Source organism: Ursus maritimus, unplaced genomic scaffold, assembly GCF_017311325.1.
Source record: "Ursus maritimus isolate PB19 unplaced genomic scaffold, ASM1731132v1 scaffold_2, whole genome shotgun sequence".
Lineage (NCBI taxonomy): Eukaryota > Metazoa > Chordata > Mammalia > Carnivora > Ursidae > Ursus > Ursus maritimus.
Genome location: NW_024424452.1, coordinates 82926189 through 82954074, shown reverse-complemented (window position 1 = coordinate 82954074; position 27886 = coordinate 82926189). Strand labels below are relative to the sequence as shown.

Sequence of the window (27886 nt, the reverse complement as noted above, 5' to 3'; positions counted from 1 at the left end):
ACCCCAGCTGCCTATTCCATGTCTCAAAGTGGAATTTCATAGGTTGTCAAATGTACTTAAGTTAGCTTTAATACATTTGTTCCTCAGGAAATAACTGAGCGTCTAATGCTTAAGATAGGGAATGTTCCATGATTCCAACTGTTCTTTCAATCTGGCCAAATCTTTCATGAAACAAATATACTACATTACTTAGTTCAGTCTGCAAAAAAAAAAAATTTTAAGTATCATCATTTTATTTGTATTTTTTAAAATATGCCATTAAGAGAGAAGTGGTGGCTGATGGTGAGGGTGGTTCTGACGAGACTGAGGACCAGAAAGGGAATGTGACCTCCCCAAAGTCACAGAGTAATATCTGGTAGAGCTGGACAAGAACCCAAGTCTGTAACTGAACAGACCAGAGGTCTTTGTTACACTCTTGAGAAGCGGATGATCTTTGCAAATTAACTTGTGGGGAAAATGCCTAAAGTCAAAAGTAGCCTGAAAGCTCCCCCAGGTGGTTGGGAGTTGGTGGAGCCAACACTAGATGAATTAGATCAAAAGATGAGAGAAGCTGAGACAGAACCTCATGAAGGAAAAAGGAAAGTGTGATCTCTGTGGTCTATCTTCAGGATCCAACGACAGAAAACCCACCGTATTTTTTACCTCTTTTAGAAGTGGAAAGCCATCAGCAGAGAATTATATGAATATTGTATTAAGGAAGACTATGTAGATTAAAACCTGATCGCAAAATGGAAAAAGCAGGGGTTTGAGAATTTATGCAGCCTGCGCTGCATTCAGGCACAGGACACCAATACTGGCAACAAAGTGCATTTGCCAGGTCCCCAAAACCAAGCTGGATGTGGGCCGGATCATTTCATCTAGCACTGTGGCTGCTGGGGGGCTCAGGCTGAGGCCCTCAGGCCCCGACCCCTCTTGACCCTGAACTTTGGACTTCCCGGGGTTTCTGCCTCTTGCGCCACCCCCTTTCCTGGGAGCGCAGCTCTTCTCACAGAGTGGTACTCCCAGCCTGAGTTGGAGCGTGGTCTCTACAGGTAAAGGCTTTGGTGTTTATCAGCTGTAATTTGTGGAAATAAAACCTTTTTTAAAAAATCCCATAAAACATATTTATAGCAACATATTTTATCTTTAATATGTTCTCTAAAACCTGGGGGGAAATGGGATAATCTTTCACACTAAGATTGTTCTCTCCAGGTTCCATTTAAACATATCACTTTGGGGTCACCTGGGTGGCTCAGTGGATTAAGCATCTGACTCTTGATTTCAGCTCAGGTCATGATCTCAGGGTTGTGAGACATGGGGCTCCCTGCTCAGCAGGGTGTCTGCTGTCTCCCTCTGCCTCCCTTTCATGCTCTCTCTCTCACAAAACAAAAACAAAATCATATCACTTCTACCTCACCAAACAAATCGAAAGGTTTGATGCGTTTATAATGTACTGTCTCACTAGACGGATACCTACCTAGGCATCTTATTTGGTATAATAGCATTTTCCACTATGAGTGGATTCACAGCAGAAACATTGATTAGAAAATAAATGTATCTCTGATGTAATGATAATTTGAGTAACAATTCAGCAAATGGGATTCCAAGTATATGTCAAACAGGATTCAAAATCAATTATTAAACCATCATTTTTTAAAACTGCTAATTTTAATAAATTTAAGTGTAAGGAGATAAAACAATATTTTTTTATAAAATTTAAGCGTCTATACCTTAAATTTCTCTCATATCCTTCACTAGAAGTTAGATAGACTTCTTTTTTTTTTTTTTTTTTTTTAAAGATCCATTAAAAATGAGTTCCTCTGGATATTTCTGTTTGGGTTTAATAACATAAATATTATAAATTACATAAACTTTAAATGAATTTATAAACCACAAGAAAATTATTTTCATAAAGACTGTAGTGCCTGGCCTGGCTTTGCAGGGTTGAGAAGGCATACAAGCTTAATATTTCTGCCACAGGGGGAAGCAAGAACTGTGGACCTGGCACAACCACAAAAAGATCTGAGAAATCATCAGAATCCTTAGGATGCCTGACAGAAGGTATTCCTCTGCTGAACTCAATCACTAAAGGTGACAGAAGGTGAACGCTACTTCAAATGTAAAGGCAACAACATAAAACTACATAAAAAATCAAGGAAACATGACACCACCAAAGGGACGCCAAAGTGTAACTTTGAACCCTAAAGATTGGAGATCTGCAATTTACCTGATAAAGAACTCAAAGCAACTGTCTTAGTAAGGAGGGCACGTATTGCATGGTGCACTGGGTGTTATACACAGCTAATGAATCATCGAGCCTTATATTGGAAACCGGGGATGTACTGTATGGTGACTAACATAATATAATAAAAAATCATTATAAAAAAAAAAAAAAAACAAAGCAGCTGTCTTAAAGATGCTTAGTGAGTCACAAGAAAACACAGAAAAACAATTCAATAAAATCCGGAAAACAATATGCAAACAAAATGAGAAATTTAACAAAGATATAGAAATCACCAAAAAGAACCAAACAAATTCTGCACTTCGAGAAATGAAATAAAAAATGCAATGGAGAGCATTGACAACAAAATAGATCAAGTGATTTTTTTTTTTCTATCTTTTACTTTGAGTGGAACCATGTTTTCATATTTGAAGTGAGTTTTTGGAGACAGTACATAGTTGGGTCTTGTTTATGTGTTCACCCTGCTGTTCTCAGTCTTTTAACTAAAGTATTTAGACCATTTACATTTAAAGTAATTATTGCTGTTAAAGGCTATGTCAGTCATTTTATTATTTGGTGTGTGTGTGTGTGTTTCCTCTGTTTCTCATTCCTGTTTCCTTTTCTTGCCTTCCCTTAGGTTTCTTCAACATTTTAAAATAATTTTATTTTAAGACATCTATATTGCTGAGTATACCTCTTGTATAATTCTATTAGTGGTAGCTCTATGTATTAAGATGTACGTATATAGCTTAGCATTCCTTTCTGGTGTTCACACATTACCACTTCAAGTAAAATGTGGAGACTTTAATTCCATTTGGGTCCATTTACTCTCCCCACATCTTAAACTTTGCATGTAATGAATATGTCCTCTCTGTCATTGCTTATTGAGTTAGTCACATTCAGTCGAGGGCCAGACACCAATCTAGCTGGAGGACATAAAGGGCAATAAGTATAATATCAAAAAGCAAAAGATTCTATTGCTTGCAAGATGGCACCTAAAGCGTGAACCTGTTGCTCTGCTGTTGGAAGGAGTTTTGCAGTTAGTCCTGGGTCTATGGAAGAACAGGAACAAACTATCAGGACTTCCAAAAGTAGTATTCCCTCTGGATCACGCAATTTCCACTTGAATACATCTATTCCTAACTACTGTTGGGAACTGCTACACTGGTAAAGCCAAAATGATCTTTCTTGTTTCTGATTTCCGACTACTCCTTCTATGGGTGAAACTCAATGAAAACCAACAAAGAATAATAGGAAATGTAGTTTATATGTTTTAAATCTTAAGAAATTTGGGTGTGGTACTTGACAACATCAATGAAATAATCAACGTAGTCCACCACTGTCCATCACAATAACAGTAATGATAGCTCCACATAGCAAGATCAAATCTGCCTTCCTGTAATGAAGATGACCTTGTTCTCTTCCTATAAGTGGGAGTCAGAACTTCCAAGAGTCATTCTATTACTATTTGGTGATGTTATTACCTTATTTTAGTTTCAATCCCATAGAGGTATTCTGTACCTTAGAAGCTAATTCATTCCCTTTCACAAAAGGTAAGGTCAAGGAAGAGAAAACAGTTTTAAAAATATACAAATAAATCTATAAAAATCAAAACAGAAACTATACTGCCATAGTCCTCATGTAAGTTATTGATCATTAGGCTGTGGTTGATATTATAAATGTTTTTCTACACCCCATTATATATTTCCTTCCCCTTCAGCCAGCATCTATACTTGTCCAGGTCCTCTACCTGATGGGATTAACCAAACTTCATTTCCAAATTGACAGGGTCCATAGCAACCTTACATTTAGTAGGTTGTTGATGTCTTCTATTAACCTTTATTGATAGATACACAGAGAAGTATAAAGGAGAAGCCTCAGAGAAATTTCTGCATTCAAATATAATTTCCCTGCTCTTGTCGTGTAGCAGTAAACAATGACCCTTTGGCAATTCAGTTCAATATCCTAGCCTGTGTACATAATCAACTCCTCTGCCTGTTAGTTCAATGACATGAGAGGCCCAAGATAACAACAGAGTTACCATCTACTTCCAGTAAAGGGAAATATTGATTTGGTCCTGGTGAAAGCATTGTATCTTATGACCTACCTTCTAAACTAGCAGAGTACAAAGTCCTAAGCCTGGAGAAAGAAAGTTATTAGTGATTAAACATCTTAACAGATGCAGATAAAGTGATAATCCAATATAATTCAAGACAACTACTTAGCCAAAAAAAGAAATACAATCAACAAAATTCTTACAAACACAAATATAAGGAAATTTCTTTAAGCAAACAAAGAGAGCTGTTGATATGCTACAATCCCAATTTACTTGCAGCAAAGTTAATAGTTGTGATATTATGATTTATAATAAATATATATTTAGTCCTTGTCCCATCAGGCACATTAGGCACGAGCTCCTAAAATGCTTGGAATTTCTAAGTGATGAGTGTGATAAAGGTGTCTTTAGTTATGTTAATAAGGTGGCTTTTGGAAACACCAAGGATAGGGTCTGGTTACCAGAGGAATGAGCCCTATCTTTAGAGTTGGAACTTGCAGTCCCACCATCCTGACCTCCAGAGAGGGGAGAGGGACTGGAGGTTGAATCAACTGCTGATGGCCAATGATTTAATCAACCATGCCTATGGAATGAAGCCTCCATAATAACCCAAAAGGACTGGGTTCTGAGAGCTTCCAGGATGGTGAGCACATGGAGCACATGGAAGCTCCATGCCCCTTACCACATATCTTGCTCTGCGCATCTCTTTCATCTGGCTATTCCTGAGTAATATCCTTTTATAATAAACTAGTAATCTAGTAAATAAAATGGGTTGTTTTTTGTTTTGCTTTTTAGTTCTGTGAGCTGCTCTACCAAGGTCCTAGGAACCTCTGATCTATAGCTATTTGGTTAGAGGCACAGGTAACACACTGAATTTACAATTGGCTAGTGAAGGGGGTAGGAGCCGTCTAGTAGGACCGAGCCCTTAATCTATGGGATCATGTGATCTCCAGGTAGATAGAGGCAGACTTGAGTTGAATTGTAGGACACCCTGCTGGTGTCAGATAATTGTTTGGTGGTGTGGAAAAAACACACATGATAAAAGGAAAGATCATCATACCAGCTGAATAGCAAATTTCAGTCAGGATTACAAATAGACATCTTTAGCGGACATAAGACAAAAGCCATATAGGATAACTGAAAATTTTCTATTTTACAACTTGGTTTTGCACAATTAAAATAAAGCTAGTTTTCTCCCCTCCCTTTGTTTTGATAGGCGTTAAGAAATTGATAGGTAGTCAGGGACCTGGGCTGAAGCAAGTTTTCACAAACATCTGCAGGTCAAACTTTCCATGCCTAAAACCAGACAAACAGCCACTGAACAAAGAATCCACCAAGGGGCCTAAAGAAGATTTTTAAAAAAGCTGACAATAGACTGTGTAAGGCTAAACAATGGGCCTGGAAAACAGGAAGCTAGGACATAGCACTATGCCCATCAAGTCCATGGTGCCATAGCCTTATATAGAAAAGTTCTTCAACTGACCAATTGGAAAAGTGTTGAGAGAGGGGGCTACAAACTCTGCCCCCTGTCCAGATAAAACCTGTAGAAACCCCTAGACTACACCATTACCCCAGCTTGCTCCCCTAAGCCCAGAGTCTTTCTGTTCAGTAGAACTCTTGCTTCTTGCCTTCTAGTTAGTTGCCTTGTCTGGGACTCTCATGCTTCAAGCGAGCTCTCTCTGATGCAAATCTGGGAACACCAGATACCAGTAATGGTTTTCTTTCTATACACCATCCATTCTTGATAACTGATCTTGTCAGAGTAATCAAACTGTGCCACCTTTTAAAAGTATTATGATAGAACCCTACTTTGACTCGTTTCTTTTAATGTATTGTTATATTATGTGAAATTGTTAGGAATTATATACAAAATATCCTGTATATCTGAGAAGCAGCACAATATGTGATATCAGGACTTGTGTGATTCTGAGGAAAGAAATAATTTATTGGTGATATAATTGCAGTCTATTGCAATTAGGATTGCAGTATCTTGTAGCCCTTCCATTCATGCCACATTAAACTACACATACACGAGAAATAAATATTTCTGCTTTGCTATATTCCAGGATAAAAATGTTTACAATGATTAATGATGGACATTTGCATAGTTAGCCATCATATAAAGTTCCTGTACCTTTTCTTTTTTTAAAATATTTTATTTATTTATTTGACAGAGAGAATAGAAGCAGGGGGAGCAGCAGGCAGAGGAAAAGGGAGAAGCAGACTCCCTGCTGAGCAGGGACCCTGATGCGGGGCTCCATCCCAGGACCCTAAGATCATGACCTGAGCTGAAGGCAGACACTTAACCAACTGAGCGACCCAGGTGCCCCTAAATTTCCTGTACTCTTACACAACCTACTACAATGTCTCTTGGGATACTAGTCATTTAATTTTTTCATTGTTTTTAAAAATCAGCTCCTTGCAAAAACTAAAGAAACAAATTGATAGAAGGTAAAAAGGGTATATTAACTTCCTGTTTCAGAAAGATGGAATCTAGAAGCATTTCTAACTCCCTCTAACACGAAAGTCTGACATATTATGTAAAACAAACATAAGGAAACTCCAAATAATGTAGAGAAGTCAGACTTGCTAGAGAGATAGAAACAAAAGGAGCAACACAGCCATGAATTACTTGGGTTTTTATTTTTTTGTTTTATTTTGTTTTGTTTTTTGCCTCTTGCATATTGCAGACATGAGATGAGAGAAACTTTCAACCTGGAGCCATGAAATTAATACCAAAAAAAAAAAAAAAGCCCTCAAAGGAATCTGCTCTCTTTCTAGGCAAAGACCAAGAAAAACAGCCTACAAAGACAGATGCTTTTTTTTTTTTTAATAATACCTAACTTATCCTAGAAAAACACCATAGAAACACTGCAGACTGCCTATCAATCAGCAAAGGCTAAGTAGGTAGCTTAGATTTTCAACCAGCCCTACCAAACAAGGTGTTCCTTGCCCTTCCCATGATATCAGCAGAGGCTGACTGCTTATGCTATACTTATGTCCACAGTTGCAGTAATAAATAAACTTTCCTCTCGCATGGTATCAGTGGAAGCCAAGTGCATAGTTGGAAATGTACCTTGCTTATTAATAAGGTGTTGCCCCAATACCAGTCCAGCGAGATACCTGCAAAAACAAGTGATAGGCCTTTTACTCCTACCCAGCACTAATAAGGCATTGCCTTCTTTACCTGCAAGAGTTGTATCGGTGGAAACCTGATCAAATAGAAGGTTTAAATAAAATCCCAATTCTCATTACATTTTACCCCAATGGTCCTGGATACAATTTGGAATTACTCATCAGACCAAGATTCAGAAAATCTCAAAAGAGAAAAGAAAATGAACAGAAGCTAACCCTGAGATCATTCAGATTGTGGAACTCTTTGATATCAAATTTAAAGATCCAAATAAGAAATATACATAGAAAAATACAATAAGATAACATTTAAAAAAAAACCCTCATTGGAAGGAGCTCAGTAATAAATTAGAGATGATGGAGGAATGAATCATTGATGTTGAAGATAGATGAATAGAAATGATCTAATCTAAAAATAGAATGAAATCGTACAAAATTAACAGACTACAGGGACTTGTGGGAAAATAAATAAGATTGGCATTCCATAAAGGGGAAAGGGTGTAGAGCTAAAAAAACATAATAATAACTAAAAAAAATGTGGTCAAGAACGTCCCCAAATGCATGTAACATATAAATATACATATTCAGGCAACTCTGCAAGCTCCTCACAAGATAAATTGATGTCAAGACACATCATTATCAAATTGCTGAAATTAAACAAAAAGAAAAAAAAATCCTAAACGTAGCTAGAGAAAAATAATGCAGAACCAATAGGCAAACAATGATTCAAATGAGAGATTACTTATCCAAAACTAAGGAAGACAGGACAAGTGGCCCAATATTTTAAAAGTGGTGGAACAAAAGAACTGTCAACCTCGAATTCTATATCCTTCAGGAATATAGGAAAATAAGATAGTCTCAGACAAAGGAAAACTGAGAGAATTTGTTGCCAGCAGAATTACCCTTAAAGAATGACTGAAGGAGAAGTCTGTAAGCACAAAAGAAAATATAACAAAAGAGAGAATCAGTGGACTTGAAGGTAGGTCAAAAGAGGAACAGTAAGAAAAAAGAATGAAGAAAAATAAACCACTGCTCAAATTAATAGGTGAAACCTTCCCAAATTTGATGAAAGGTATTATCTAAACAACCAAGAATCTCAACAAACTCCAAGGAGAATAAACGGAAATACATTAGACTCAAAGTATCAAATTCAAAGATAAAGAGATAATCTTGAAAATAGCAAAGAACAAGCAGCGCATCTCATGAAAGTGGTCCTAATTAACGTCAGTAGTCAATTTCTCCTTAGAAACCATGGAGGCCAGGAGGCAGCGATAAGAAATATTTAAAAGAGAAAAAAAACTATCAAACAACAATTTTATATCAGGCAATAAATATCCTTCAAGATTGAAGGAGAAATGAAGACATCTTCCAATAAACAAAAACAGAGGGAATTTGTTATGAGTAGACATGACCTATAAGAAATGCTGAAGGCTGAAGTGTAAGGACATCAGACAGTAACTTGAAGCTAAATGAAGACATAGAGGACAATGGTAAAGGTCACCATAGGTCCCATTCGGTAACTATAGGTAGTAAAGGGAAGTATAAAAGCCATTATTATTGTGTTTATGTTTTTAAATTATTTTTCTTATATGATTTAAAAGACAAATGCATGAAACAATAAATATAAATATATATTAATGGGAATACAATGATAAAGATATCCTGCGTGAAAATAACGTATAAAGGGGAAGGAATGAAGATGTTTAGGAGTAGATTTTTAGATGCTACTTCAGCTTGACTGGTACTAATTCAAACTAGGTAATTGTAAATTTAAGATGTGATTTGTAATCCCTGGAGAAACCACTAAAATAAAACACTAAAAATAGAAAGAAAAGCAAATGAGAATGAAATCAGACTGGTTCACTACCCGAAAAATCCATTAAACATTTAAAAAAATGCATTAATGGAAAACTGAGGACAAAAAAGCTACAAGACATACAGAAAATAATTAAAATGGCAGTGGTAAAAACTCTGTTATCAGTAATTACTTTAAATGAATTAAACTCTCTAATTAAAAGGTAAAGTTTTGAAGAAAAAATTTTTAAAATGTTCAGAATCATATATATGCTGTCTACAAGAGACTTGCTTCTGTTTTCCCCAGCTCTATTGAGATATAATTGACAAATAACATTGCATAAGTTTAAGGCATTAAAATTCTTCTTGACTTTTTGTTTCCTTTTATTTAAAAGCATACTTGACATACTGTAATACTCAGCCTGTATCAGACAGTTCAATTCGCTCTTTTTCTACATTGCATGTAACATAAACTGCAGCTCCAGAAAGATGCTTCTTTTCTCCATTTTATTGTACCCCAGAACATGCCACCTCTAGATGACAGTAGCGTTCTTCTTACTGGTCCTCCTCCCTTCTTCTCTTCTTGGTCACTACAGATTCATTTTCAAAATAGCATTCATAATGATTTTGTTTTAAACTCATTTTGTGTCATTTACCTGCTGAAAATCTCCTAGAGGTTTCTAACTGCACATAGACTAAAATCCAAAATATGTGTTATGGCCTATAACTTCTAAATTAATTAATTCAACACTCTGCCTCATCATGAGCCAGCCACATTGACCTCCTTGTTTTGTTTCAATGAGTCCAAAGCTTTTGATGCCTTCGGGCAATTGATCTAACTCTTTTCCAGATGTCATCCTTAAGGTTGGAGAAGATTTGAAAACTAACTCATGTGAAATATGCCCTTCCTCCAGTCACTTTATTAATATTATCTTTTCCAATGTGCATGCTTCATCATCTTTAATTTTCTATTTTCTTCTTTGTAAAATTACTGTTATTTTTACTCTCAGTTTTCCACCTGACATTATAGTCTATGAATAGAGACACGGACTCTTGTAGGGCATTGATCTCCAATAGTTGTTGTACTGCTCGGCATATACAAGTTCACAGTAAATATTGATTAAATGAGTGGGAAAATATGGAGGGCTAGAATAGACACTGTTCCCTTAGAGGCTTTGACTATGCTTTAGGAAACTTATTATTCCCAAGACCCTAATTCACCTCCAGCAATTGCTGTGTTTCCATTAAAAGAATGAGAAACTCCAACTCAACTTCAGTTCCAATATATTCCTGTTTTTTATAATAATTTTTTATTATATTATGTTAGTCACCATACAGTACATCCCTAGTTTTTGATGTAAAGTTCCATGATTCATTACTTGCGTGTAACACCCAGTGCACCATGCAATATGTGCCCTCCTTAATACCCATCACTGGCCTATCCCTTTCCCCCACCCCCTCCCCTCTGAAGCCCTCGATTTTTTTCCCAGAGCCATAGTCTCTCATAGTTCATTCCCCCTTCTGTTTACCGCCCCCCATTCCTGTTTTTGACATGGATTTTTATAAAGGAGTTTTCCATGTTCTAAATTATACCCTGGAGACCTAAATGTCAGAAGTACAAAGTTCTAACAATGTGGAAATATCAATATGTTTGTGCGAGTCTTTAAATGATATCAATTTAGCATTTGCCAAAAAAAGATAAGTGCCAAGTAGCTACGTTTCCCACCAATAAGATCGTGCAAATGCAGTATTTTAACTATTACAGTATGTAAAATTTAACTTATCCTCATGCTATGTCAACTGATTTTGTGTCGTTTCATTATAAACATTAAATTTGTGTTATTAAAACATGCAAGGATCTTTTGAAGATTTTTGCTGTGTTCGTAACTAGTGTTTTCTAATATTGCCTACATTGAACTCATGTAAGTAGACAAAATGATTTTCTAGTGATTATCCAGAGACTTTCATGTCCACTCAGATACAATTGGAAACCTAAACCTAAAAGGAGGACAATCACAGCAGCAAAGCCGCACATCATTCATGCTGCTACATCTGTATAAAATAAAAAAGAATGCAGGATCCCAAAGGACAGTATTTTACTTACCCAGCTGACTGCATGTAGGGGGAGTGGACCAGCCACTTTCTGTACATCTGAGGTTCCTCTGATTATATAAAAGGCTATAGCCCGCATTACAGACAATTTGTACAGTGTCACCTTCCTGGTGTGTCTGTCCTGAAGATGCCGAATGACCATTTTCCACCCAAGGGAAAAAGCACTGCCCTAAAAACCCAAAAGATGACAAGTACAAATCTTGCAATGAAAGAGTATGACATTTTGCAAGCTTCAAAAGAGAAATCAAGCACAAAAATTCATTTCTTAAAAATTAGTACATTCAAGTTAAAAAGAAAAAATATGTAATGTCCTCAAACTCCATGTGCATATGTAAAACTTTTTACATTTATAAAATTCCTCTAGATATCAGATAAGTTAGTTTTTATTTCTCATTTGGTTGTCTAAATTGATTTCTGAAGGAGGAGATGACTTTTCTCTCCTTTGCCTTTGTTACTTTTCTCTTTCATGACAGTGTCTTCTTCATTTCTCTGCTTTATCTCTGTACTCATTGAGAGGGTTAGACAGATATAATTTTAAAAAACAAAGATGTAATCAGTAAAAAACACAAAATTAAGGAAAATAGCTTAAAAACACTTCTTGAATATTTGAAGGAACAGCACACTTTGAATCAGATATTATACATACAAATAAACTCTTTTTCAAGATTTTTTATCTTTTTTATTTGAGAGAGAGAGAGGGAGCACTAGTGGGGGGAATAGCAGGCAGAGGGAGGAGCGGACTCCCCGCTGAGCAGGGAGTCTGACTTGGGGCTCCATCCCAGGACCCTGGGACCATGACTTGAGGTGAAGGCAAATGCTTAACTGCCTGAGCCACCCAGGTGCCCCACAAATTAACTCTCTTGAGAAAATCTACATTCATACAATTACCAAAGGAGTGTGTTTAAATTACATAGTAGCAGTTAACAGTATTGACCATTAGTATTTAAAATGAGAAGATCCAGATAGACTACAAAAGTTTGTACTTGTTTTTTTCTGATTTGATTTCTACAAACAGCTTCTTACAAAAGAGGAATGACTCTCTTGCCTTTGCTGGCTCCTCCCGCCCCCAACTCTATGATTGTCTAAATTCTGTGATCCCCCTGGCAACCCCCTCATCCCCATCTCCCCCACTGAATGCACTGAATAATTCATCCAGATAATGACCAGGTATTTACTCACTGATACACTTTGGCATTGGTGACCATCCTTCCTCTGTGCAGATTATTTGAGTCCAGAGTGTTTATGAAGGAGACGCAAAGCTACGATCACAGGAATAGTAGAAATATTTTCCTATAGCAACTGGGAAGCTTTGTTTATATCTGTCTTCATCATATATGTTTCCATGTTTGATTTCTGGAAAATCACAAGTTCCTCCTTAAGAAAAAAAAATAGTATCATATATGAATAATTATATTTTATTTTAATAATCATATTGATGAATTTATTATTCTATTTAAATTAATTGTTCCACTTATGTTTGTGATTGAAGAACTGGGACAATCTATAACTAAGAGTGCAAAGGTATTTGAAGCATTTGTGATGTTTAAGTTCTTCAGAAGTATTTCCAAGATTAAAATGTAAACACTGAGGAAAGAATAAAAGTGGTTCTCTCCAGTAGGCTTCTCGGATCTAAGAGCTTAGCTTGGGAAGGGATGGTCAGACTATTTCTAGTTCTCTATTCATTTCCTGTGTCTCTTCTTCCTGTGTCTTCTGCAAATCTCCCCCCAGATATCTTGGCCTTTTCCATCCCTCTTTTCCTACTCTAGGCAACACATTACATAGGCTATATGAACACATACACATAGGAAACTATAACTGTAAAATAGGTGGCTTAAATATCAGAAACTTATTTTCTTGTAATTTTAGAGGCCAGAAGTCAGAAATCAAGTGTCAACAGGACTGGTTTCTTCTGTGGCATCTCTCCTTGGCTTGTAGATGGCCTCTTCTCCCTGTGTCTTCACATCAGTCTTCCCTATATGTGTCTGTGTCCTAATTTCCTCCTCTGATAGGGACACCAGTTTTATTGGGGAAGAAGCCACCCTAATGACCCTGTTTTAATTTCCTCACTAGAGACCCTATTTCTGTATACAGTCACACTCTTAGGTCCTGGGAGTTAGGATTTCAACATTTGAATTTTGCAGGAACGCAATTAAACCCATGACAATAAACACACAAAGATGTTTTGTATATACAAAACAGTGTGCTTCTGCCAAGCGAGTTCATTTCTCCTTTGAGAAACTATGGTGCAACCCAAACATATAGGGCATTCATTTCAAAGGCTGCTTTCAAAAAGAGTTCACTGAGGGTGCCTGGGCGGTTCTGTCGTTAAGCTTCTGCCTTCGCCCCAGGGCATGATCCCAGGGTCCTGGGATGGAGCCCCGCATTGGGCTCCCTGCTCCGCTGGGAGCCTGCTTCTTCCTCTCCCACTCCCCCTGCTTGTGTTCTCTCTCTCGCTGGCTCCCTCTCTGTCAAATAAATAAATAAAATCTTTAAAAAAAGAGAAAAAAAAGAAAGAGTTCGCTGGGGGAGGAGTTTCAAACTAGATGGGATGCTTTCTTGTCTTATTGTTGCTAGTAAATGGAATTTCCTGGATATAGTCTTAAAGAGCATATAAAACTCTGTGCCCAGCCAATTACTGAAATGAATTTTAGTAAATTCAGGAGTAAAGCATTGTGATTTATATTCTATTCAAAAATGGTGCAATGAAGTATCCTGAAGCACATTAGAGACTTTGTTTATAATAATTTGGAAATGAGAGTTTTTGATTTTAAAAGAAATAGCCTTTAAAAAAGATACCAAATAAAGAATTTATAAAGACATTAAGGAAGGAGAAAATGTAATCGTATAAATAAAAACCTTACAGATTTTATACATGTAGCAAAAAGCTATTAGAACTAGTACACAAAAATAAATTGCTCTCTAATGTTTAAAAATCTACCAATTATATTTGTTATGTCATGAGGTATAATTTTTAATATATAAGGAATGAATTCAGAGATATAATCCAGACAATATATTACTCAAAAAGTGAAAACAAATCGGTGAGCAATATGCCACAGTTAATGATCTGAAAATTCTTTATTTACTCGATATTTACCAGCAGACTCAGAAATGTAAATTAAAATTTTGTTGAAATATTAAATTGATCATAATTGCTTGTAACAGCTTTAGTTTTGTTAAAGATTATTTATTTGTTTGTTTGTTTGTTTGTTTGTTTGTTTGAGAGAGAGAGAGTGCAAGCAGAGGGAGGGGAAGATGGAGAAGACTCCTCCCTGAACCCAGAGCCAGACTAAACTACTAGCTTAGGACAAATACATATTTTGTACTGTAAAGATAGATATTTTTATGTTTTAAGTAGTTTTAGTAGAGTGATATGTGTATAAATTTATACTTAAAAAATTATATACCCACATTTTGTGAATAACAACACAGACTTTACACTTGTTCAAATCCAAAATATATTTTTTAAAGATTTTATTTATTTATTTGAAAGAGAATGAGTGAGAGAGAGAGAGCATGAGCAGGGGGAGGGGGAGAAGCAGACTCCCCTGCTGAGCAGGGAGCCCAATGTAGGACTCAATCCCAGGACCCTGGGATCATGACCTGAGCCAAAGGCAGTCACTTAACCAACTGAACCACCTAGGTGATCCCACAAATCCAAAATATTTTAGAATGACTTTATCCCAACCAAAAGGCATCCTCTTGCATTAATAGAAATTACTATTAAGTGTTGATCATTACTGATTAATTTAGGTTTTTAAGTGACTCTCAATAGTTTAAAAAAATGACAAATATTGTGCTTCTCCTAAACTTAAGAAGTTGTGACATACAAATTCATAAAACCATTACCATATACAAGATTATGTAGATATCCATTTCTTGCATTAAAAATAAAAAACTTCCATATATTTTGAGGTCAGAATCTCACTTTTCTTGTGACATATTTCCCAAAGTTGTGTGACCATATTCACACATCTCCATAATAAGCATTGAGTTGTCCTTTTCCTGTCAAATTTAGGAAACAGAAAACAAAATTTAGTTTATTTTCCCCTTACATAAGCACAAGATAATTTTCCTATAAATTTATACTCCATTATGGTGCCACAATACAGACTACTTTTACTAATAAATTCATTCAAAAATATAGACACAAGAAAGTAGATATGATATGAAGTTACATTTAAGAGAGAAGGTAAATGAGGTGCCTGGGTGGCTCAGTCAGTTAAGTGTCTGTCTTCAGCTCAAGTCATGATCCCAGAGTCTTGGGATCGAGCCCCACATCGGGCTCCCTGCTCGGTGGAGAGTCTGCTTCTCCCTCTGCCCCACACCCCACTCGTGCTCTCTCTCTCTCAAATAAATAAGTAAAATCTTTTTTAAAAAAAAAGAGAGAGAGAGAGAGAAGGTAAGCGTTCAGATCGGTTTTCAACTTACCTTGTCCATGAGCACAGGAAACCCACAAGATGAGAATAATACTAACTGGTAACAGCATGTTAGTTATTCCCAGTGCTATATTAATACAAATATTCCAGTTGTGCTGTTTGGGGTTGTAAATTTGGTTCATTAGCAGTTATCAAGTGTGACCCTGAATTTAAGTGCACTACCATGAAGTTCATTAATTGTGGTTGCTCAGTAAATATCAAAGTTCAGAGAACTTTGCAAAATCCCTCAATTCCTATTGGTTAATTGTTTTGCAATGATTTCTTGAATTCATTCCCTGATACGTACTGTATAACTTTCTTTAGGGACAATAATAGGCTGGCTCCAAAAGTGATGTAAACCACTAAACTTTAAGTTAAACGCCCCTTGAGAATCAATAGGGCTCTTTCCCAACCAGGTGAATCATATGCAAATAACTGAGTCCCTGTCATTATATTTTTCTCTTATCCTTTACTTCCCTTCACTACTTCATTGCTTAGGGGTCTAGGAAAACCAATGTGTATTTTTGGACCCCATTCCATTATCTGTATTTTGTTATGCTTAGGGAAACACTGCTTTACTTTTAAACTCACATTAGGTTATACTACTAAGTGCAAGAGTTTCAGCATATTTTTGGCACTTAAATATTTTTTAACTAATGTGCTTTGAGGCACCTTTTATTTTAGGGTACAATATATTCAGATGCATGCAATGATTTCCCTTTTCATATAGGAATATATCTCAAATGTCCTCACAGCTGTCCTTTCACTGATTCATTACTGCATTAATTCTTTATTTTTTTTAGATATTCTTGTATATTTACGTATATGTAACCAATTATATTTGTCATCTTCTAAGATACAATTACTTAATATAAGAGAATTGTTTCCAAGCAGATTATGAATATGGAAAATATAATATCATTACAAAAGAGGAGAAAATAACTCAGAACCAATGTCATAGTGTTAATGCATTGAAATTTATTTATTTCGTTACTATAACTACATAGTTTTAAAATACTAAATAATTTAGTAATATAGTAATTAGTACTTACAGAAGAGCAAAAGAGCTTATATTAAAGTAACAAATATAAACAACATAAATTATAAAAATGAACTGCTTGAGTGAGTAAATGCAAGCAGAAAATGGATAGTGTCCAATCTTTGAAAGAATGGAATTAAACTGTGAGGTCAATATTTATCCATTTTATGAATTTAGAACATACCCACATCCATTTGGTGCATGGATGATAGTGCTCAGGCAGAAAGCAGGAGTCTCACTTATGGGACAATTTAGAGATCTGAATATGGGGCTGGGAGAACCTCTGCCAGGTGAGAAGAGAAATGTATGGAGCCCCATCAGGGAAATCCCCAATAATCTCCATATGTCCCCTTAAATTATTTCCTCATCTACATGAGCCTGCATGGGGCAAAACTCCAATCAGCCCAGTGGGAAGAAATTGCTGCAAAGCTGAAAACTTTGAAAAATTCAAGTAATACCTAGTGTGGAAGAGAATGAGTTTGGAGTTCAAGGCCAGCATATCTTATTAAATTCCTCACATTTTACCACCCAGAAAGATACGTCTTAGGAGTAAATACTATGTCCCATGGGTTCACCAAGGGCTATATCCTTGTATTAAGGCAATACTGAAATAGACCAACCTTAAAAATTTTTTTTAATTAAGATCTCACCGGATGATAGTATTCCACCAGGAACATAACTTCTGTTTTGTATTCTTTTATGAGATAGTCAGCCAAATATGGCCATAAGAGGAGACAAACAATAGGTTTGGGGGGTTGTTTTTTACACTCACAAGTCCTAGAGACAGGAGATGGGAATGAGGGGAAGGTTTAGGGGCCAGATAGAAGAGGTATGGCTCTGGTTGGTTAGTTTGCAGATCAAAGACAGGCTTCTGGCTGGGCTCTTACTATTTCTATGATTTAGTAGTCTCTCTTCAGCCAGAAGGTTTTATAAGATATCAAACCATCATAATATACAGAAAATGAAAAATATTTACAACAGGACTTTTATTAGAAAAAAAATCTATATTATTCAGAGGCAAATGCCAAAATCTATAAATCTCTACAATGTGCTGTTAGTGATGTTCAGCCTAGACTAAAACTTACTGGACATGCAAAGAAGCAGAAAATATGAACCATAGTCAGAGGAAAAGAGCTATCAAAAGAAACAGACCTAAAGACAAATGGTATGCTAAAATAAATAAGATAAACATAACTTTTCAGTGATCATGAAATATAAGTTAAAGAATCTACAGGAAACATTGTATATAATTGGTTAAGAGTTGTGGAGTTTCAGAATAGAGGTATTTTTATTTCTAAGTTCCTAAGAAAGTACCAAATGTGAATCCAAGATTTAAAATTATAATATTCATAAACACTGGCAAAAAATAATAACAGAATGAGAAATGTAGAAAAAGAAATAAATGGACTTGAAGATAGGTTAATAAAAATTATCAGAAATAAATATCTTAAAAATAAAAATAAGAATAAAAAATTAAAGGCACAATGACCTGTGGGGTAGTATCATGTGATCAAACAAGAAGAAAGAGAAAGTTCAAGGCAGAAGACCAATTTGAAAAATTATAGATAGCAATCTTCCAAACATTATAAAAGACATGAAGCCACAGAACCAAGAAGCTCAGCTAATATCAAGAATGATAAATACACAGAAAACCGTAATTTAAAAAAAAATCCTGCTAAAAACCAACATTAAAAGAAAAATTTGAAAGCAATTGGGAAAAGGATGGAGAAGAACATCCATAATATATAGATAATGCCGACACAGAGATAGAACTAATACTGTCAGCAGACTTCTCATCAAAAATGATGGAGCCAGGGAATAGTCCAAGATGATGGAGGAGTAGGAGACCTTAGTTTTGTCTGATCCCAGGAATCCAGCTAGATAGCTATCAAATCATTCTGAACATCTGTGAACTCAAACAGAAATTTAAGAAAAGAATAGCTGTAACTCTATTAGAAAAGTGACCACTTTCTCCAAGAATGACAAGATGGTAAAAACTCATTTCCAAAAAAGAAAACAAGAGGCATTACTGACTGCCAGGGACTTAACCAGTATGGATACAAGTAAGATGTCATAACTAGAGTTCAGAATAGCAATTATAAAGATACTAGCTGGGCTTGAAAAAAAGAGAAAAAAAAGCATAGATGATACTAGAGAATCCCCTTCTGGAGAAATAAAAGAACTAAAATCTAATCAAGTCAAAATAAAAAAGGCTACTAATGAGATGCAATAAAAAATGGAGGCTCTAACTGCTAGGATAAATGAGGCAGAAGAGAGAATTAGTGATGTAGAAGATGGAATGATGGAGAATAAAGAAGCTGAGAAAAAGAGAGATAAACAGCTACTGGATCACAAGGGAAGAATTCAAGAGATATGCAATAAAGTGAAACAACATTAGAATAATTGGGAACCCAGAAGAAAAAGAAGGTGGGGCAGAAAGTATATTGGAACAAATTATAGCAGAGAACTTCCCTAATGTGGGGAAGGAGACAGGCATTCAACTCCAGGAGGCACAGAGAACCCCCCCTCAAAATCAATAAAAATAGTTTGACACCTCAACATATAATAGTGAAACTTGCAAGTCTCAGACAAAGAGAAAATCCTGAAAGCAGCTTGGGACAGGAGGTTCATAACCTACAAGGGTAGAAATATTAGACTGGCAGCAGACCGATCCACAGAGACCTGGCAGGCCAGAAAGGACTGGTATGACATATTCAGGGTGCTAAATGAGAAAAATATGCAGACAAGAATACTTTATTCTGCAATACTGTCATTCAAAATAAAAGGACAGATAAAAAGCTTCCAGGACAAACAGAAACTAAAGGAATTTGTGATCACCAATACAGCCCTACAAGAAATATTAAAGGGGATCCTTCAAGCGAAGAGAAACCTCAAAAGTAGCATAGACCATAAAGGAACAGAGACAATATACAGAAACAGTGACTTTACAAGTAATACAATGGCACTAAACTCATATCTCTTTTTTTTTCCTCCATCTGCAGGAAACTCACTTTATTTTTTGTTTGTTTGTTTTGCTTTTTAAAAAAATAACAAACAATATATTATTTGTTTCAGGGGTACAGGTCTGTTAAATTCATATCTTCCAAGAGTTACTCTGAATGTAAATGGATTAAATGCCCCAATCAAAAGACACAGAGTATCAGATTGGATAAAAAAGTAAGACCCATCCATACGCTATTTGCAAGAGACTCATTTTAGACCCAAAGACACCTCCAGATTGAAAGTGAAGGGGTGGAAAACCATTTATCATGCTAATGGATATCAAAAGAAAGTTGGGGTGGCAACCCTTATATCACACTAATTAGATTTAAAACCAAAGACTGTAATAAGAGATGAGGAAGGACACTATATCATAACTGAAGGGTCTATCCAACAAGAAGATCTAACAATTGTAGATACGTATGCCCCAAACATGGGAGCAGCCAATCATATAAGCCAATTAATAACAAAATTAAAGAAACACATCGATAATAATACAATAATAGTAGGGGACTTTAACACTCCACTCACACTAATGGACTGATCATCCAAGCAGAAGATCAACAAGAAAACAAGGGCTCTGAATGACACGCTGGACCAGATGGACTTCACAGGTATATTCAGAGCATTCCACCCTAAATCAACAGAATACAGATTTTTCTTGAATGCACATGGAACATTCTCCAGAATAGATCGCATACTGGGTCACAAATCACATCTCAACCAATACCAAAAGATTGAGATCATTCCCTGCATATTTTCAGACCACAATGCTTTGAAACTGGAACTCAATCACAAGAGGAAATTTGGAAAGAACTCAAAAAATGGAAGCTAAAGAGCATCCTACTGAAGAATGAATGGGTCAACCAGGAAATTAAAGAAGAATTTAAAAGTTCATGGAAACAAATGAAAATGGAAATACAACTGTTCAAAACCTTTAGGATGCAGCAAAGGCAGTCCTAAGAGGGACGTATATAACACTACAAGCCTTTTGCAAAAACAAACAAACAACAACAAAAAAAACACAAGAAAGTTCTCAAATACACAATCTAACCTTACACCTAAAGGAGCTGGAGAAAGAACAGCATATAAAGCCTAAGCCCAGCAGGAGGAGAGAATTAATAAAGATTAGAGCAGAAATCAATAAAATAGAAACCAAAAGAACAGCAGATCAATGAAACTAGGAGCTGGTTCTTTGAAAGAACTAATAAGATTGATAAACCCCTGGCCAGACTTATCAAAATGAAAAGAGAAAGGACCCAAATAAGTAAAATCACGAATGAAAGAGGAGTGATCACAACCAACGCCAAAGAAATACAAACAATAAGAACATATTATGAGCAATATATGCCAAGAAATTAGCAATCTAGAAAAAATATATACATTCCTAGAGACATATAAACTACCAAAATTGAAACAGGAAGAAATAGAAAACCTGAACAGACCCATAACCACCAAGGATATTGAAGAAATAATCAAAAATCTCCCAACAAACAAGAGCCCAAGGCTGGATGGCTTCCCAGGGGTATTCAACCAAACATTTCAAGAAGACTTAATACCTGGGGTGCGTGGGTGGCTCAGTCATTAAGCGTCTGCCTTCGGCTCAGGGCGTGATCCTGGAGTCCTGGGATCGAGCCCCACATCAGGCTCCTCCACTAGGAGCCTGCTTCTTCCTCTCCCACTCCCCCTGCCTGTGTTCCCTTTCTTGCTGGCTGTCTCTCTCTCTGTCAAATAAATAAATAAAATCTTAAGAAGAAGAAGAAGAAGAAGACTTAATACATATTCTTATGAAGCTGCTTCAAAAAATTCAAATGGAAGGAAAACTTCCAAACTCTTTCTATGAGGCAGCATTACCTTGATCCCCAAACCAGACATAGACCCCACCAAAAAGGAGAATTACAGGCCAATATCCCTGATGAACACCCTGATGAACATGAATGCAAAAATTCTCACCAAGATACTAGCCAACAGGATCCAACAGTATATTAAAAGGATTATTCACCATGACCAAGTGGGATTTATTCCTGGGCTGGAAGTGTGGTTCAACATCTGCAAATCAATCGATGTGATACCCTACATTAATAAAACAAAGGACAAGAACCATGATTCTCTCAATAGATGCAGAAAAAGCATATGACAAAATATAGCATCCTTTCTTGATTAAAACTCTTCACAGTGTAGGGTTAGAGGGAACACACCTCAATATCATAAAAGCCACATACAAAAATCCCACAATGGATATCATTCTCAATGGGGGGAAAAAAAGAGCTTTTCCCCAAGGTCAGGAACATGGTAGGGATGTCCACTCTCACCACATAGTTCAACATAGTACTAGAAGTCCTAGCCTCAACAATCAGACAACAAAAAGAAATAAAAGGCATCTGAATCAGCAAAGAAGTCAAACTCTCACCCTTTGCAGATGACATGATACTCTATGTGGAAAACCCAAAAGACTCCACCTCAAAATTGTTAGAACTCATACAGGAATTCAGCAAAATGGCAGGATATAAAATCAATGCACAGAAATCAGTTGCATTTCTATACACTAACAATGAGACAGAAGAAAGAGAAATTAAGGAGTCCATCCCATTTACAACTGCACCAAAAACCATAAAATACTTAGGAACAAATCTAACCAAAGAGGCAAAGGATCTGTACTCAGAAAACTATAGAACACTCATGAAAGAAAATGAGGAAGACACAAAGAAATGGAAAAACAATCCATGCCCTTGGATCTGAAGAACAAATATTGTTAAAATGTCTATGCTACCTAGAGGAATCTATACATTCAATGCAATCCCTCTCAAAATACCATCAACTGAGGGTTTTAGAGGGGAGAGTGGGGAGGGGCATGGGCTAGCCCAGTGAAGGGTATTAAGGAGGGCACGTATTGCATGGAGCACTGGGTGTTATATGCAAACAATGAATCGTGGAACACTACACCAAAAACTAATGATGTACTGTATGGTGACTAATATATCATAATAAAAAAAAATACCATCAACTTTTTTTACAGAGCTGGAACAAATAATCCTAAAATTTGTATGGAACCAGAAAAGTCCCTGAATAGCTAAAGGAATGTTGAAAAAGAAAACCAAAGCTGGTGGCATCACAATCTGGGACTTCAAGCTCTATTTCAAAGCTGTCATCATCAAGACAGTATGGTACTGGCACAAAAATAGACACATAGATCAGTGGAACAGAATAGAGAACCCAGAAGTGAACCCTCAACTTTATGGTTAACTAATCTCCAACAAAGCAGGAAAGAATATCCAATGGAAAAAAGACAAGTCTCTTCAACAAATGGTGTTGGGAAAATTGGACAGGCATGTGAAGAAGAATGAAACTGGACATTTCCTTACACCATACACAAAAATAGACTCAAAATGGATGAAAGACCTCAATGTGAGACAGGAATCCATCAAAATTATAGGGGAAACACAGGCAGCAACCTCATTGTATTCAGCCGCAGTAACTTCCTGCTAGACATGTCTCCAAAGGCAAGAGAAACAAAGGCAAAAATGAACTATTGGGACTTCATTGAGATAAAAAGCTTTGCACAGCAAAGGAAACAGTTGACAAAACCAAAAGACAACCTACAGAATGGGAGAAGATATTTGCAAATGTCTTATCAGATAAAGGGCTAGTATCCAAAATCTATAAAGAACTTTTCAAACTCAAACCCAAAGAACAAATACTCCAAACAAGAAATGGGCAGAAGACATGAACAGACATTTCTCCAAAGGAGACATCCAAATGGCTAACAGACATATGAAAAAATGCTCCACATCATATGGCATCAGGGAAATACAAATAGAAACCACAATGAGATCAAAATGGCTAAAATTAACAAGTCAGGAAATGACAGATGAATCACTCTGAAACTAATAATACATTACATGTTAATTCATTGAATTTAAATTAAAAATAAATTTTAAAAAAGGAAATAGAAAAAGATTAAAAACCCAAATGTTCATTGTCAAAGGAATTGACAAAAGTGGTATAGCCATACAATGGAATACTACTTAGCACTAAAAAGGAATAAACAATTACACACAACAGCATGAATAATTATGCCCAGTGAAAAATACTGTACAAAAAATAGTATATACCATATGGTTCCATTTATACACAATTCCAGAAAATGTAAAATAATGCATAGTGATAGTAGCCAGGAAGAAAGGATGCTGAGAAAGGTGTGGAAGAAGAGATTACAATGAAGCATAGGGAAACTTTTTGGGGTGACTGATGTGTTCATTTTCTTAATTATAGTGAAGGTTTCAGAAGTGTATACAGATATTAAAACATATCACATTAATATTATACATGTGGGTGATTTATTCTATGTTAATTATATCATAATAAAGCTGTAAAACATTTAAAAATTTTTCAAAAAACAATGGTGCCAGAAAACTATAGAATAACATCTTTAAAGTATTAAACCAAAAATAAAAATAAAGTGTTAAACACACATATACATGTATACACACACACGCACATACCCTGTCAAATGAGAATGCAATACTCGTTAAAAAGATTCTTCAAAGACAAAAGTGAAATAAATACATTTTCAGATTAACCTAAGCTTCAGAAAATTTGTTTCAAATGATCCATGATACACGTAATATGAAAAGAAATTATTCCAGAGAAATAAAATTGATACTAGCTAGATATGTGGATCCTAGAAAAGAGTGAAGAGCCCTGAAAATGATAAAAATGTGGGTGGGGGGCGCCTGGGTGGCTCAGTCGTTGGGCGTCTGCCTTCGGCTCAGGGCGTGATCCCAGCGTTATGGGATCGAGCCCCACATCAGGCTCTTCCGCTATGAGCCTGCTTCTTCCTCTCCCACTCCCCCTGCTTGTGTTCCCTCTCTCGCTGGCTGTCTCTCTCTCTGTCAAATAAATAAAATCTTTAAAAAAAAAAATGTGGGTGGTTAACACATTTGTTCCTATTCTTAAATTTATTAAAACACACATGAAAGTTTAAAACAAAGCCGTAAGAAAAACAATATAGGAAAAAATATGAGAGAAAATATATGATTGCAAGTTTCTTCTATTTTAGATGAAGTGGTGAAAAATTAATTACAGTTGGTCTGTGATTGGCTAAAGATGTACATTATAAGCCCTAGATAAACTATTGGAACAATAGATAATAATAACCAATCAATGATACAAAATGAAATGCTAAAAGCATGAAACTAATCTAAAAGAATGCAGAAAAGGGTTCTAAAGAATACTACAGAATAGATGGGACAAATAGAAGAAACTGGTAAGTGGTATAAATATATCCATCAATATTAGTTATTGATATTAAATAAAAATTATCTAGGCCAATGAAAAAGAAGATAAAGTAGGATTGGATAAAAATGCTAAACCCAAGTATATGCTATTTCCAAAGAGAGCAATTTAAATATAAAGACACAAGTTGAAAGCAGAAAGTTGGACAATGTGTACCTTGCATAAAAGAATCATGTGAAGGATGGAGTAGTTATGTTAATTTCAGATAAAGTAAAATTCAACAGAGAAAAAAGGCAGGAAAATTGTAAGAATAAAAAATAATTATGTAAATTAAAAAATTTTTAAGGATTCCACAAAAAAGAGCTATTAGAACTAATACACAAAGAAATATTTTCTTGGGCACCTGGGTGGCTCAGTTGGTTAAGTGTCTGCCTTTGTCTCAGGTCGTGATCCCAGAGTCCTGGGATCAAGTCAAGTCAGGCTCCTTGCTCAGCGGGGAGTCTGTTTCTCCCTCTCCATCTTCCCCTCCCCCTGCTCCTTCTCTCTCTCCCAAATAAATAAATAAAATCTTTTAAAAATAATTTCTTTATATTAGGAACAAAAACTGGAAAATGAATTTTTTGAAGATACCATCATTTATAAATATTAAAAACTTAAAATATTAAGGCATAAATTCAAGAAAATATTTGTAAGCTCTCTACACTGAAAATTGTAAAACATTACTGTGAAAAAATTTAAAAGACCAAGAAAGGAAAAATGTTTATGGATTAGAAGACTTTTCACCACTAAGATGTCTATTCTACCCAGTTAATTTGTGCTTTTAACATAACCCAAGTAAAACCCTCTTACTCGACCAAAAAATATTTGACCATGTAATTCAAAAATAATGCAGAAATAGACAAATATTGAAAAAGAAGAACAAATTGGAATACTTGTAATACCAGACTTCTGGATATATGATAAAGATACTGTTTATCGCAGTGTGGTAGTATCATAATGAGACAAACTGATCAGTGGAAAAAAGGGAGCCCACAAATTAACCAGCACACAGATCACTTGTTTTATGCATCAACACAATTCAGTGGCGAAAGAAAGTTTTTCCCTAGAAATGGTGAGATAACAATTGAATTTAAGTATGGTAAACAAAATGGAAAATTGGCCTCTTCCTTATACCAACTAAATCAATTAAAGTTGGATCATAGACCTAAATATAAAGCCTCTAAAAGAAAGAATTGTATTATACTTTCAGTCATTCATGATAGACCAATATTTATTTACTAGAATTCAAATTCGTTTTCAGGAATAATTTTAATTTCCAATCCAAAAAAAAAAAATCATCACAAGAAGGAAAAAAAAAGCCATAGATTGGGAGAAGACATTTGCAATACATATATTAGATAAAAGGCTCATATGTATTCTACATAAAGCAGTTTCATAAACCAAAAGAAAAAATAAGCCACCCAATTTAAAAATTACAAAAATCACCTCACAAACCGATACACAGTGTGTTCAATACCACTACTCACCAGTGAAACTCAAAAAAGAAATGCATTAAATATCATATTACTGAACCATCAAAAAATAAATAAATAAAATCTTGCCATTTGCAACGATGTGGATGGAACTAGAGGTACTATGCTAAGCGAAATAAGAGAAAGACAAATACCATCTGATTTCACTTATATGGGGAATTTAAGAAACAAAAAGATGAAAATAGGGGAAGGGAAGGAAAATAAAAATAAAAACAGAGAGGCAAACCATAAAAGGCTCTTAAATATAGGGAACAAACTGAGGGTTGCTGGAGGGGAGAAGGTTGGGGGGATAGGGTAATTGGGTGAAGGTCATTAAGGAGGACACTGGATGTGATGAGCATTATGTGTTATATACAACTGACGAGTCACTGAACTCTACTCTGAAACTAATATTACACAATATGTTAACTAACTTGAATTTTTTAAAAAAAAGAATATATTAGGTTTCTATTGCATATACTGAGGGTGTAAAATATTTTTAAAGTAAGAAAAAATATATAAATGATGCAATATCTATATTAAATTATATATCAAAAGAAATCCTGTATCAAATAAAAAATAGCTTCTATGATAAAAAATAAATAAGATAAAAGCCTGCCATTTCCCTGTTTTTTAAGGATTAGGATCAGCCAGAACTTTTATACATTACTGCAAGAATATTAAAATGGTACTTTGGGGGGCGCCTGGGTGGCTCAGTCATTGAGCGGCTGCCTTCAGCTCAGGGCGTGATCCCTGATCCACGGATCGAGCCCCGCATCAGTTTCCTCCACTGGGAGGATGCTTCTTCCTCTCCCACTCCCCCTGCTTGTGTTCTCTTTCTCACTGGCTGTCTCTGTCTCTCTGTCAAATAAATAAATAAAATCTTTTTTAAAAAATAAAAATAAAAAATTAAATAAATAAAAAGTAAAATGGTACTTTGGGAGATTATTTGGCAGCTGATTTCACACACAGGAAGATTTTTAAGAGAAATAAGTATGTCTATACATCAAGAGCTATAGAATAGATCCCCCATAGCAGCTTTTTTCATAATAGCAAGATGTTGAAACTAGGAGAATAGATGAACTTTTTTTGCTATATTTATCCAATGGAAACTACTTGACAATAAAAAGGAGGACCTATTGCCACATGCAACAGCTTGGATGGAAATCACAGATATTTTCTTGATAGAAAAATGCCAGAAGCAAAGATGTTAATAGGGTATAATTCCTCTAATATGAAGTTCAAAAACAGTGAAAATTAATCATGCTTTATAAGTTCAGAGCACTAGTTTTACCTTTGGAGATGAGTAGTATATTAACTCGAACATATCACAAGAGGGTTGCTTATGGAGTGCTGGAAATTTTCTGTCTTGATCTGGGTGGTAGCTTA

At 35.6% G+C, this 27886-nt stretch overlaps 1 protein-coding gene and 1 pseudogene across 1 annotated transcript in view; one reads left to right on the top strand and one right to left on the bottom strand.

Annotated features, from left to right (window-relative positions):
- Positions 1 to 27886, bottom strand: part of LOC103669361 (complement factor H-like) — a 106199-nt gene that overhangs the window by 5062 nt on the left and 73251 nt on the right.
- Positions 324 to 1035, top strand: LOC103668625 (annotated as a pseudogene).